Genomic DNA, 14,762 nt, shown 5'->3' with positions numbered 1-14,762 from the left:
TCATCGGAGCAAACAATGCCAAACGCAAGTACAAAAAACCACAACTGGGTTGGATCCAATGGTGTCTTATATTCACGGAAGAAGTCCTTTTGTTTATGCAACGGTCTTTGATCCAGTGAAGGCTCCCACTAACAGAAGTGTGGGGGGGGGGAGAGAGATGATTTTCGCCAATTCCTTGTCTTCCATTCAGTCCCACACAGTCCCTTCCATCCTACTCAAGAGTATCATCTAACCTTCTGGAGCAGAATATTTTTAGTGTTCAGGAGAATAAGGAGGGAAGGAGAATAGTAGAAAATCACCTTCATGGTTCCATGGGTGGGCGCTGGGAGGACCTTGTTCTGCGGGACTAAATACACACAGTGCATTTAATTATTGTTGTCATTCTGCTACCAAGTTAGCTGTGAGCAATAGCTTTCATCCTTAAACATACATCCTGGTCCTGTCTATGTGCACTATTATCTAGTCAGTTGAAATCCTAAAAGAAAGAAAGAAAGCAATATCGTATTGTTAATGGATTATAAGTATTGTTATAGTATTGTTAATGGGTTCAAAGTGCAGGATATCAAGCATTATGCTTTGGAAATTAGATGTATGTTTGGTATTGCTTTTTTCTTCTCAGCTGAAGATTTGGCCACTTGCTTTATCTGTGTTGTATATATTTCAAGAACCTACTGCTATGCATGATTTCCATTGGTGGCTGTCTGCCAGTGGAACGGCCTTCGGCTGGCTCAGTGATACTTCTCCTCCCTCTCCTCCCCCCTTGGAGTCCCCTGTGCACCCCCAAAATCTGATATGGATTATTGGAAAAACCCTTGAAGCCTATTTAGGGAGGTTGTAAGGGACGCGGGTGGCGCTGTGGGTAAAGCCTCAGCGCCTAGGGCTTGCCGATCACATGGTCGGCGGTTTGAATCCCCACGGCGGGGTGAGCTCCCATCGTTCGGTCCCAGCTCCTGCCCACCTAGCAGTTCGAAAACACTCTTAAGTGCAAGTAGATAAATAGGAATCGCTTTCTAGCGGGAAGGTAAACGGTGTTTCCGTGTGCTGCACTGGTGCTGGCTCACCAGAGCAGCTTTGTCACGCTGGCCACGTGACCCGGAAGTGTCTCCGGACAACGCTGGCCCCCGGCCTCTTAAGTGAGATGGGTGCACAACCCTAGAGTCGGACACGACTGGCCTGTATGGGCAGGGGTACCTTAACAGAAAAGAAGATTTCTCATTGGTTGGATGTCATGCTATGTTCTCCCTATAATATTTACCCTATAATATTAATATTTTCAATTTACAGTATTTGTCTTCTGGAATTCTAGGGGTTTTTAATAAAGAGTTAGGAGCACTGCAAAATTCTACATAGCAGAACAATTCAGCCTTTGGTAAAGTGGATGACTATTGCTTGTGTAAGATGGTTTATAATAAGCAATGTTTGAAGTAAATCAGGGATGGTCCTCCAGATGTTGTTGGACTACAGCTCAATCATTTCTGACCAAAGCTTACAAAGTCAGGGACTGATGGGAGTTGCAGGCCAGTAATATCTGGAGGGCCAGAGGTTGTCTCCCTCTGAAGTAGGACATCCATTCTCATAGTATGAAGAGAGGCAGATACCAATAGTCACCTCAACTTCTCTTTCACTTCCTTCCACAATATCTTTATTGGGTTAAGTCTAAGAGCTTGGACTTAAATCCCCAGTATTGATTATCAGGGGTGTGGTAAGCTCAGGTTAAAATGGGTTAAAATGACATTCCATTCTTTTTCTTTGAACTGCTTCTCCCTAAATTGAAGACAAGGTTGAACTTTGCCACAGAAACATTTTATAGATTTATCTTAAACTGTAGAGAGTTGGGCAGCTATCTTGTGGGTTCAGAATGGCATACTATGAGACAGGTTGTTTTGCTTATTTATTTATTTTTAAATCACTTAATTTGATTCCTAGGTGCTTGGTCAGGATCAACTAGTAGGTCATGGCAAACTAGCTTTTTTCTGGGACACCGACTTAAAAGAAGCCTGGTGAGTCACTGACAGAAAAAGCCAATTTGATGTGTAATTTCCAGGGCTTGGCATGGGACCACAAATAGCTCTTGAAGAGAAATAGGGTTCCATAGAGATGGATCCCTCTCAGCAGTTTCACTGATTATGAAACATTTAAACCTCTGTTGTATAGATTTTGTACAATAAGGAAGAAGGACGAATAGTAACTGGAATTCGTTACTCGTCCCTGTCATGGTGAAGTGGAGATTAGAATGCCTAATGGATAAAGTGAAATGGATTGATTAATTTCATATTCACCACTGCTGAATATTAAATAATAAATAGTTCTTCAGAAAAGAATGGAATTTCCAGGGAACTGGAATGATATTGACTGTTTAATCAGTCTGAATTCCTGCCACCCATCATAATATTCAGTTAGAAACACCATATTCAATGTTTTCATTTAGATAGTGAATTTGGATAGTATCTAGCATTGAAATCCCAAACTCCTCTCTACATAACAGTGTAACAATTCACTGGTCACATACAGTTTTCAGGCGTATAAAGTTTCGTAAGTTTTATTGAATATGATTAGAGGGAGGACAGACCCTTTGAGCCTTTTCCCCGCGAATACATATTGGCATGCATTATGTGTGTACAGACGTTTAACCTTTGTCCAATTTAATTTCTGACATAGAGTTCATGTTGATTGTTATGTTTGGAGGGAGGCTCTTTACACAATTTATGTTTCTGGCAATATTTGAGGCAGCAGCAGATTGCTGGGACTTTATAGCCTGTACCAGCAAGCAAATATGTATGCAGTCCTTCCTACTTCTGTGCATCTTTTAGTTCCTTGAACATGTTAATTACAGGTTTTTCCCTGTGTTTGGATTTTATCCTGGCCCGGCCCGAGTCACCACTATAGTTTATAACAACATGGGATTTGCTTAACTCCTAGAGGATGAAAAGACCGATGACTGTACTTGTTAAAACAACATCAATATTTTGCGTGAGGAAAAACAAGCCAAACACAGAATGCCAAGCAACTCATTGCCTAGGTTTGCTGTGACAATGCCAAAGCTACGTGAAGAATACTTCAACCCCCCCTGTTTTGAATGCAGGAAACTCAACTTCGTAGAAGAAGGAAAAAGATGTTAGCACATCATTGTTTGTTGGGACATTTCACAATTTAAATTACAGTTAGACAGATGTAGACCACAGTTGTTCAGTCTGCTGACTCCGGAGACGTTCTGGTGAAGTTACCGTGGCTACTTCAGAGTAAGTGGTTTTGAGGCTGAAGCCTGGCACTGTGTTTACTTATTCATTCATTGTGCCTTAATTTAAAAACTGCATTGCTTCGTGAGAATAGAAACGCTGTTTTAATTTTTAGTGGAGCTTTGTGTCACGCAAACCCTGCAAAAAAATTCTATGCTGCTTGTGTTCTTCAGAGTTTTGAAACTGACTCAGGCTAATTCAAGCTGAAGTGTGAAAATACCGGTACCTATTTTCGGTTTGCTCTACCAGCAAAGCGTGTTCTCCCTAAAATGAGAGCACGGGTTGCGGTGGGGGCTCCCAGGCCAGCCCTCTGTTGCCAGACAGGTTAATGGTTATGGCCTGGCGCAACGACTGGCTGACCGTGTTGCTGAGGCAAATTGCATGTAGCAAATTGGGTGGGTGGGACCATAGGTCTCACTGCTTCTGCTTTCTCTTTCACAGTGTGCATCGGATCACCCGCCCACCCGCCCTGTGTTCCAATTGACCTTGCTTTGCCTGTCATGGGGTCGTCTGCCTTGGGGCAGGGGCCTAGTAGGAATTTTGCCATTTGGCTGATTGGCTGGTGCCATCTGGTTTTTGCCTACTACTTAGCAATTAGTCACAACTTGTAAGGTTGCGGTTAAACATTGGTTATAAAAATTGGTGGTGGAGGGGTCAGGATAGGCTGTGCCTGCCCCTCCAACGGTGCTGGAAGGAAATTCCATTAAGGGAATCCTGGGGCTTGCCACGATTTCGTCCAATCCCTGAAATGGGACCAGGGTCGGCAAGCCTTGGGGAGCTGGTTGGGTGAGCGGTGAGGGACTGTCGCTCAGCTCAACTGATCCCCAACATTGTTTTCCCTTAGCTGGCGTCCAATGGAGTTCGGATAGTCAGTTCTGTCCCAGGCTGGGGGACAGATAGTCATAACCAGTGCCTAAGCAACCACTCACAGATTTTGTATTTTAATAAAGTTGTGGCCAAAATAGTGCCAAAAACCTTAAACTAAAATTACGTGTGATTTGTGAATTATTTTGAGGGGTGGCTTGGGGACCTCCCACACGCAACCAAAGCATTGCAAACCAAAGGTAATAAATAATTCTTAATTGTTGAGATACAGATCTCAAAGCTCTAGATTAAGTTCCAAACATGAGTAGGATTTTCTTTCTTTTTAAAAGTAATCTAAGGTTGCAATTCTTTAACACGTGGCACTAACTCCTATTCAACTCATTGGGGCTTAATTCTGAGTAGACATGCATAGGATCACACTGTAAGCATATTATTTTTCCTGGGATCCCTCTTTGGTAGTTGCATGTTGTTTGAAGCTAAAGTGTCAGGAAGCCATGAGGTTTGGGAGACTAAATTGGCCTACAGTGTGATCAGGGACAAACTGTAGGACAGATATAGGCCAGGTTTGCTGAAAAGCAGCAATGGCAGAGAGAACAGGTGAAAGTCAAATCTATGGTCATTTGCCAGTGCAGGGCCAAAAGGCCTTGTTGAAGCAGCTGGAAAATTAGTTTTGCTTTGTAAATGCGCCCTGGCAGCTATGCAGAAGAAAAGGAAAAGATGTTATCTCAGCTATTGATTCAGCAACATTTAGTTACAGATAGCCTGCATGAATTTACTAACTTCAAATAGCAATGTGCTGTTTCCCACCGTCCCCCTCCCTCCAGTCCTGTAAGCTGTTTTCCAAATACTGGAATGCAAGTTGTTTCCTAAAGAGCAGTAGTAGCAGAGAACGAGTGAAAGTCAACCCTGTCAGTGGCTTTAGTTTAGTGGCATGATTTGGAGATATAATTGTATGAATATGTGAGGTTATTGTTGGTCTGTCTGTCCCAGGACACTCTTTATTTCAGCTGCCAGCAATTCTGCAAGGCCTCTGCTGCCAGATATTTTTTTATTTTAAGCTGAAGATGCTATAAATTAAATCTAGGACTTGTAACCCCTCCTAAGGAGGGATAAGATCCTGGTTTAGCTTCTATTACCAAGCATAGCTAGTAAAAAAGTGACATGTTGCAGTGTGGAAAACCTCAAAGTAATAGGGAGACTAAGAATGGGCATCTAGATGTGCACATCAGGGCATCCATTTTTATTCACGTCAAAAGGTTACACTAAAACTGGTCTTGATAGTAGCAGGAAAATACTCTGATTTTAAAAGAGTGAAATGAAAATAACTCTTTGAAAATCCACTTTAAGCAAAATTCCATGCCCCTCTTTCAAAATCTGGCCATAATCTATATAAGTGCTGTATAAACTATTTTATTATTGTTGTTTTAACCAACAAGGAAGTTATCTTCACACACACACACACACACACACACACACACACACACACACACCTTGTCCAATACAGCTAGCTTCGGAACTATATACAAAATGACATGTTTATCGCTTGTTCTCCTCCAGTTGTCAATAGACTCCGACACTGCAGTTAGAGTAAGCTTATTTTGTATGCTAGTGTTTGCATGCAGAATGTGATGTGTTTGTAGTTGTTTCTTATACTGAAATGCTGTTCACAAATGTCTATGCAAAACATCCACTGTTACTTATTTAAAACTTCTGGCCTGTATTTAACCATGAACCTGTTTATGCTGTTCCAGAATTTGCATCTTCTACCCATAACACGGGACACGGGTGGCGCTGTGGGTTAAACCACAGAGCCTAGGGTTTGCCGATCAGAAGGTCGGCGGTTCAAATCCCCGTGATGAGGTGAGCTCCCATTGCTCAGTCCCTTCTCCTGCCAACCTAGCAGTTTGAAAGCACGTCAAAGTGCAAGTAGATAAATAGGTACCGCTCCGGCGGGAAGGTAAACGGCATTTCCGTGTGCTGCTCTGGTTCGCCAGAAGTGGCTTAGTCATGCTGGCCACATGACCCAGAAGCTGTACGCCAGCTCCCTCGGCCAATAAAGCGAGATGAGCGTCGCAAGCCCAGAGTCGGTCACGACTGGACCTAATGGTCAGGGGTCCCTTTACCTTTACTTTACCCATAATGCATTTGTCAGCAATATTTTTCTGCTGCCCATAGAATATCCATTGCTTATCACAGGTCAAAAACATGGCCGACCTTCTCTTAATGGTTGTCCAAGGTTGAATGCCGTAAAGCGGGGTAGCCAGTGCATTCCCCCCCCATGTTGTTCGATTACAACTCCCATCAGCTTTGACATCATGGTCAGTGGTTGGGGAACATGGGAATTGTAGTCCAGCAGCATCTGAAGGATACCACATCGGCTATTCCTGCTATAAAACAACCTGGGTATATTTCATTGTCTTTTTTTTTACTTTATTGCATGCATATTTTCAGTTTCTAAAAACAGTACAGTGTTTCTGTTCAATTTTCCATGAAAGAAGGAAGTGCAAAAAACAAAAACAAAAAACAAAAAAACCCAACCCACAATCCAGCCTTGCCTATTGGGAATATTAAATTTGTGGAATTGTGTCTTCATGCTTCAGCTTCTTGGCCTTTTAAGCTTTTGTCCTGGTTTGTACTGATATCTGCTTTCTTCTTGAATCTCCCATTGCCCATTTCCATTAAATTTCAAGCAACCTCAAGTCTTTAATGAAGAACCATTTTCTGGCTCATGCAACTCATCTGTTGCTTTTCAAAAAGCTGACAGTAAATTTATATTCCATCCTTCCTCCTGAGTATGGATTGTATTCAGCTAATTCCTACTCAGTGTAGACCTACTGAAATTAACAAACCTAAATTAGTCACCTCCATTACCTTTAATGAGTCTGCTCTGAGTAGGACATGTGTCTGTGGAGTCCAGCCAAAGTCCTATTGCATCTGGTGGTGCCTGGTTTCAGTGGGGTGGCTACATGTCTTCGTACTGTAGCTGTGCCATGCACAGATTCTTCTGTTGTGTTTTATCATAGAGGCTGTTGCCCTTGATCATGGTGATAAAAACTGTTATTTCAGAGCTGTGTGTACAGGGCTGGATTATGACAATATATTGTGGATATGATTGTAACAGTCTCCTATAATGGAAGGAAAGTGAAATAATTTTGTAGAAATCATGTGATCATTTGAAAGCCTAGAGATAATGAAATACTTCCTCTTTGGAAGCAGTTGCTAGAACAGAATGCCAGAACTGTCAAAGTAAAAAATGTCACTGCTAATTTTCAAGGAATCAATCATTCTACCTGAATGATTTAATATTTTAACATTGTATATAAATAGATATTTATTTATTTGCATGAGCCACAGGCTGTACATTTTGTGTACACAGAACAAAAATCTACAAACACAACTGAACATATTCAATTGCCAAACTAAACTAAAAATTATACAATTTTAAACTCAGCATTGTCATAGTCCTTATTTTAATGATGGTTGCTAGAAAGCCAACTGAAGAAAATTTACCAAAAATATAGGAAGACCAATTCAGGTTCTTTTCTAAATGAATATGTTGTCTGTAGGCACATGCATGAAGCTATACAGCCATACCTTGGGTTACAGACACTTTGGGTTGCGTGATTTCGGGTCGCACACCGCGCCGAACCCAGAAGTACCGGAACAGGTTACTTCCGGGTTTCGGCGCATGCACAGAAGTGCCAAATTGCAACCCACGCATGCTCAGATGCGGCGCTGTGGGTTGCGAATGTGCTTCCTGCACGGATCACGTTCGCAAACCGAGTGCCCACTGTATATTAGGGCCAGTTCAGAGGCTGCAATAGAAGAGTGTACAACTTAAAATTCAGTGACTCTATGCTTTATCCTTTAATATAAGAATGAGGAACCTGTGGCCCTCTAGATGCTGGTGAACTCCAACTCCCATCAGCCCCAGCTAGAATGACCAATAGTAAGGGATGATGGAAGCAGTAGTCCAGCAACATCTCAAAGTCACAGGTTCTCCTCCTCTGCTTGTAATATATGAATCTTGACTTTCCAGTGCATGTTCCCACAATGTGCATGCTGTGAAAATAATACCATGAGCTTACAATAGTCTTATAAAACTTTTACCTGATGGAAAAGTCAGAAGAGAGTACACAGGAATTATGTATGCTCTCAGTTCAGGTTTAATGTGTGGGAAATGGCACATATGACTAACTTTATAAAAAGTTAATAAAGCTGAATAAGTAGTGATTTAAATTCTGGTCCTTCCAGTAGCCAAGCTGCATATGGGCAGTGTTATCTCTGCATTGACCTATAGTCTGCTCCTCCTTAATGCCCTGTAGCAAGTTGGAAGATGGAGTAAATATGCCCACCTGGCTACATCATGCATCCATCAGGATTGTTTCAGCAAGAGATCAAAGACTGAAGTGCTTAGTGGCTGTTCCACTGTTGTCCTCTGGGAAATTGCCAAAGTAAGGGCATCCTTACTTTAGAAGTGCTGTAAGCCATATTAATTTGCTGCTGATGCATGCTGGGCTGATTGGATACTTATTGGCCTAGTATTCTGTATTTTACCTTATATTTTATGCGTGGCTTTTTGTTTCAAAGGAATCGCCACTCGTTTTTGTTCCTTGTGAATGACTGAGCTAAGCTAAAATATAATATATAAAAATTAGGCCTGTAAGGTTTAGAACATGAATTTAAAAAGGTAAAGGTAAAGGACCCCTGACAGTTAAGTCCAGTTGTGAACTACTCTGGGGTTGCGGTGCTCATCTTGCTTTACAGCCTGAGGGAGCCGGCGTTTGTCTGCAGACAGATTTTCTGGGTCATGTGGTCAGCATGACTAAGCCGCTTCTGGCAAAACCAGAGCAGGGCACGGAAATGCCATTTACCTTCCCACTGCAGCGGTACCCATTTATCTACTTGCACTGGTGTGCTTTCGAACTGCAAGTTGGGAGGAGCTGGGACCGAGCAACTGGAGCTCACCCCGTCGCAGGGATTCGAACCGCCGAGCTCCTGATCAGCAAGCCCGAGAGGCTCAGTGGTTTAGACCACAGCACCACCCGTGTCCCAAGAACATGAATTAGTTAGACTTAACGATTTTGAAATGCTTTGGTTGATTTAAAAATGTGCTGCTGAGTAATTGGGCATCATATTTCTTTTAAAAAATCTTAATTGTTTTTAATACACATTCTTAATAAATTTGTAGGTGCCAGCTTAGAGGAAGCAAGGAATTTATTTTGTAAGGTGGTGCCTGTTGTGACACATGTATGCATCATCTCAAACCATGCAAACAAAATGATTCAGAACCTACTATTCTGTTAAAAATGTAATTTCATAGGATTGTATGCAATGTTGTTCCGCTTCTGTGATGGATCTTCATTCTCCTTTCCTTTGTAGCCCCACCTGGTTTACCCTCAAAATCTGCTCCAGAGACCTTGGGGACCCTATGGAGCAGATTTGGGGTGGGGGGTGAGATGAGAAGAAGTTGAAGTTCTGTTGCCCGAGTAGAATTTTATCTGCACCACCTGTACTCATTTAATTGATTAAGCTATGTTCAATTAATTGGTTGATATTTGCCAATTGATAATGATAATAAGATTTCTTTAATTAGATGACAGCACAAATTAGAGGACGTTACATTTAATTTTAAGCGAAAAAGTTATGTTGCAAGGATATACGTCACATGCAAGTACGGAGAAAGGGATGCAGTGTAATCACTTTTTGATGCAGTTTGGTGATGGAATTAGTGCTGAAGAGCACTAATTTGTTTTTTATTTTAAAGTAAATTAGTGAGAAATGCTTCTGTAGCTCTAGAGGCTTTAGGGGCATTTAAATCACAGTGGGAACTTCATGTTTTTCCACCCAAGCTGCAGCATATTTTATCCTTAGGGGGATGTAGCTTTCTACTAGTGATGACACGGTAGAACACTGAAACAGCTCTGTAAGAAAGTTTAGCATTTATGTAGGTAAAATATTTATGAAAATAAGGTAGTTTTATCCTTACTGATTAATATAAGTGTTGGCATAACTTGATTGAAAATAAAAAATCCTTCTTCAAATGCAAAGGTAACCATAAATGAATGAACAGGACTTTTAAGAAATTCCCTAGGAAAGGCATTATTAATATCATCATCATCATCATCATCATTGGTATTATTATATATCCCACCTTTTCCCCAGGGGTGGCTTATAGATTAAAAAATGCAGATAAAATAGAAAAAGCTAAAAACATAGAAAATATAATAAGTAAGAAGTAGTTAAACACCAATAGAATTAAAACAACATATAGAAAGATCTATTAAAGATACAGATAATAACAACAATAAAAACATCATAGCACCAGCCTTTCCGTTAAAAACAGTCAGTTCCCAAAGGCCTGCTGGAACAAAAGGGTCTTCCCCTGCTGGCAGAAGAGCAACAGTGAGTGAGCCAGTCAACTTGTCTAGGATGGGAGTTCCAGAGTCTGGGTGCAGCCACCGAGAAGGCCCTGTCCCATGTCCCCACCAAGCGTGCCTGTAAGTGTGGTTGGACTCAACCAAATAAAATGTTTTAAATGTGTTGTAAAGTGCAGTATACAAATGTGACACTAGATGGTGATAGCGAGCTATGCCAAATTCAATGTATTTTTCAAAACGTTTTTTGAAAGCATTTCCACAGCGTTTTTTTAAATACGTGTGTAGATTACACCAAGAAATAGGTAATAAGTGGAAAGTGAGAAACCTGTAGCATGAAGCTGAAATCAAGTTAAACTGTCCGGTTTAATTCCTTGTAACATAATGACTATTTCCAGGTTAATTTATAATAAGTAGTTTTGGGAATTGAATTCTTAAATGGGATTAGTAGTCCAATATTGGGATTTCAAAATCCAAAGAAGGTCATTTTAACATATTGTTAACTGCTTTCTGGCAGCGGTTTTATTCAATATCTGTGTGAGGAGGCAATCTGTACTCCGATGCTAGTACACTGGTACCTTGGGTTAAGAACTTAATTCGTTCTGGAGGTCCATTCTTAACCTGAAACTGTTCTTAACCTGAGGTACCACTTTAGCTAATGGGGCCTCCCAATGCTGCCGTGCAGCCAGAGCACGATTTCTGTTCTCATCCTGAAGCAAACTTCTTAACCCGAGGTACTATTTCTGGGTTAGCGGAGTCTGTAACCTGAAGCGTCTGTAACCCGAGGTACCACTGCACTGGAATATAAACCTACCCTTAACAGCTGTAACCATTGGAATAGCTGTGCTGTACACAGGTTTAATATCACTTTGAAGGAGTTAGGGTTAGCAAAAGACATAATCTTCTGGTTTCGTTACAGGCTTCAGAATCATGTTTATTGATAGAACCCTGCACATTATTTACTTGCCAAAAACAGGATTCTTCTTTTACTTCTTTTACATGACAAGCTAAAGTGATTTTATTGGATTGGGAGCCCAAAACCCACACTGTAGCTCATAGTTAAGCTATGAAACTCACTACCTTGGAGGCAGTGGTGGCCACCAATCTAGATGGCTTTGGAAGAGGATTAGATAAATTAGTGGATGAGAAGTCTATCAATGGCTACTAGCCAAGATGGCTGTGCTCTGCTGGAAACCACAGGAGAGCAACATGTTCTTTTGTGCTTGAATCCTGCATGTGGGTTTCCCACAGGCATCTGGTCAGCCATTGTGAGAACATGATGCTGGGCTAAATAAGCCATTGGCCTGAACCATCAGGCTCCTTTTCTTATGTCCTTACGTTTCCTTCAGGAAAGCCATTCACAAGGTTACGATCGCAACGAAACATCCCTGTACCTCTCCCCACAATCTCTTGTAATGCATCGTGCTTGTATACTAGCAGCTTGTGACATGGCAGATCATAAAATTAAGGGTGACCTGGTGCACATGCAGTAGACTCAGAACAACCAGCCTGGAGTGCTTAAGGATAAAGCCTAGCTCAGCAGCCTGGTCTAGGCTTGCACAATTTATGACTGATCAAACAAAATGTAGCCCACTGGCCATGTAATGCGATATGCCAAGTGGTCAATAACTGCTTCTGATTTTGCAGTCCTAGGTAGACAGCAGAAATGAGAGGTTTATCGAGTTTCTTGGTAGACATGGCTCGGGGGCACCATTTGGGTTGGGCAGGGGGTCACAGGTCAAGTAGGACAAGCCATGTTCTCATCTGAGTAGTGCTGCCCTAAATATTCACATGTGCACTATGCAATATCCCATTTTGTATCCTTCAATCTGAACAGCTTCAAGGGACCTTCAGGATTATATTGATAGCCTCTGGTATAACAACAATGATATATATATATATTTTAAATGGTTTGTTCTGCTAAAATGTCAAGTTTTAATGAAAGTCGTTCTATGAAGAATGAGCATTTGCAGCAACAGCTCACAGCCTTTGACATCTGCTACGAGAAAAATACTAACAAATGCCTAGTTCTTTATCGAAGGTGTACACAAAGGAAAAGGGAATACAGATAACCTCAGCCCAGCTACAGTTACAATACACCTTTGGCACCGAATAAGTTGACTCTCTTAGCACAGGAACCAATCAAATCAAACTTGTAAAGTTCCATTGGTTTTCAAATGGACAGAATGAATGCATGTGTAACTCCTCTAATTACATGAGTAGGTGCTAAAATATTCCACTGAAGCAAATAGGCTTTTGAAGCTGGGATTCGAAGACTGTAGAAAGCACTTCCATATGTGCACGAGAGCATGATTTTTCACATGCACCACATCCCCGTGCATCACATCATATGCTGCCCGCAGTAGAGACGGCTTTTGGAGCGCAAACCTCCCACTGAAATGTCAAGCAGTGTTTTTTTTAAAATAATTGAAAACACTCTTTTCTGCCCCATACATGCGTCACAGTATTCTGCTTGAAGGAGCCCACTGCCCGATCCAAAGAACCTGATGGAGAGAGAGAGCCTGGAGCTGTGAAATTGCCTATTGACTCTTGGCACTTGCGCAGGTGCACAGATTCCCTGGTTGCAGTCTTCTCCGCTATGGAGAGGTGTCTTGTATTTCTATCTAAATTATAGGAATTATTTTTAAATTCACACCTATGCATCTAAAATAGCACATGCAGATTTTACGCCAATCTGTGTTCTCTTTTGTCCTCTCTTTTTTTGGCAGCGTATAAGTGGGCACCCTAGGAGGAAATCATTCTGTAGCGTTCTGGCAGCTAATGTTCAGGCCCTGCTTCTAGCTTCCTTGGTTCCCACTTCACGCAAAGGAGAAACGGGAATCAAGGTCTGATTACATATCAGAAGTATGAGTGGGAGCTGTTATTAAGGGTTGTTGAGATATGCAGGGCCCGGGCTGTGGAGAGCTTTAAAGGTTAACAGTAGCTTACTGAATTGGTCCTAGGAGTATAATCACAGCCGGTGCAGTGGTTTAGTGTAGGTTATGCATGCCTGCATCTCCTAGTATCCATACAGAGAGCTTCAGCTGCACTTCCTACATCTTGATTGTTTACAATTATATCCGCGTTAGTAGATGTAAATTGTATGTCTCATAGACCCCAGTTAAATGGTAAGGACTTTGCAGGGGTAGGAAGGAACACCGAATTATTCACACAGCTAGAACAAAGTTTGTTTTGCATTTTTTACTAAAAAATAAATAAACAACATCAATAAAACCTGCAAGTTTAGTGGGTGGGTACACCGTTTTCCAGGACAGCTGCTTGGTCCTTTCCCTGATAACATCTTATTGCCATGAAAAAAAGTCCTGTTCAAGTGAGCCTATGGGCCTTGCTGATTCTCCCTAAACGCCTCCCTTGTTGCTGCCGATTGTTTTCATAAATCTTGGGTGATTTGGTTTAGCGGAAATGACCAGCACATGCAAGGCAGGGCACCCATTCTCATTTTAGCCCTTCCTCCAGTTGTTTCTGGGGGTGATTGCACCCTCTAGACTGGCATGGGACAGAAGGCTGCAATAGGTGGAGGGGGAACTGGTGAAACTTGTGTAAGCAGAATCCGGACTCGAACTCCCATCATCCCTGACAGTTGTGTCCATGCTGGCAGAGGCTGATGGGAGGTGGAGCCCAGCACCCTCTGGAAAGCCACAGATTTCTAATTGCTGTGTTAAAGCAAATCTACCATTGGTTGCAAAAAAATATTTTAATTAAAAAAAAAGGTTGTTGATTGAAAGATGCTTTGGTTATTGCTTTGTGCAACAGAAATGTTTTGATAATAAAGTAAATTAGCTCATATGAGAGATTTAGAAGTTACTTTTCTTCATAAGGCATTGCCATTGTTTGTTGGCATCTGTCCTGGGAGATGGTGGAAGAGTGCACCTTCTGGGGGCAAAGTCAAACAGTTGGGAGAGTTACAGTGCCTGCTGTGGTTGTAGAGATTGATACAGGAGGGACGTGTTTTATTGCAGGTGGGGCAGACGAAAGCTCCTGGTTTTGCTGCTACAGGTGCACCATAGTGTTTCTTCTCTCTGCCCTCCTCCCAGTGGTCATTTCTTCTGCTCTCTTTCATCAAAAGAGGACGTAGCTTTGTTGTACTTTGCCTCTTTGATGTAGATCCACCTTGCTTTGATGCTCTCTCTGGAGCAGTTCAGTAGAGCTTGTTCGACAGAATCAGAGAAGTGTTCACAGAGTTCAGTTATGACTGTTCTGGCTGTGTTGATTCAAGGCCGCACTTTCAGCTAGCTTTGTGCTATGGATCCTCCTTGGCTGGAAAAGAATCGTGCTTGCCACCAGGGAGTGATCCATGTCACAG

At 41.8% G+C, this 14,762-nt stretch overlaps 1 protein-coding gene across 7 annotated transcripts in view; it reads left to right on the top strand.

Moving 5' to 3' along the window:
* Positions 1–14,762, top strand: part of BAZ2B (bromodomain adjacent to zinc finger domain 2B) — a 188,031-nt gene that overhangs the window by 79,301 nt on the left and 93,968 nt on the right. For 3 of the 7 annotated variants that reach the window (XM_081187193.1, XM_081187188.1, XM_081187190.1), the window contains one exon: positions 1,927–2,000. The exons of the other annotated variants lie outside the window; for them this stretch is intronic. The gene's annotated coding sequence lies outside the window, so the exon portion shown is untranslated. The remainder of the gene's footprint in view (positions 1–1,926; positions 2,001–14,762) is intronic. 7 annotated transcript variants of the gene reach the window in all.

The sequence above is a fragment of the Podarcis bocagei genome, assembly GCF_964188305.1.
Source record: "Podarcis bocagei genome assembly, chromosome: 1".
NCBI classification, from domain to species: domain Eukaryota; kingdom Metazoa; phylum Chordata; class Lepidosauria; order Squamata; family Lacertidae; genus Podarcis; species Podarcis bocagei.
The sequence above is the reverse complement of the archived record's forward strand: the minus strand, read 5'-3'. Positions and strand labels throughout refer to the sequence as shown.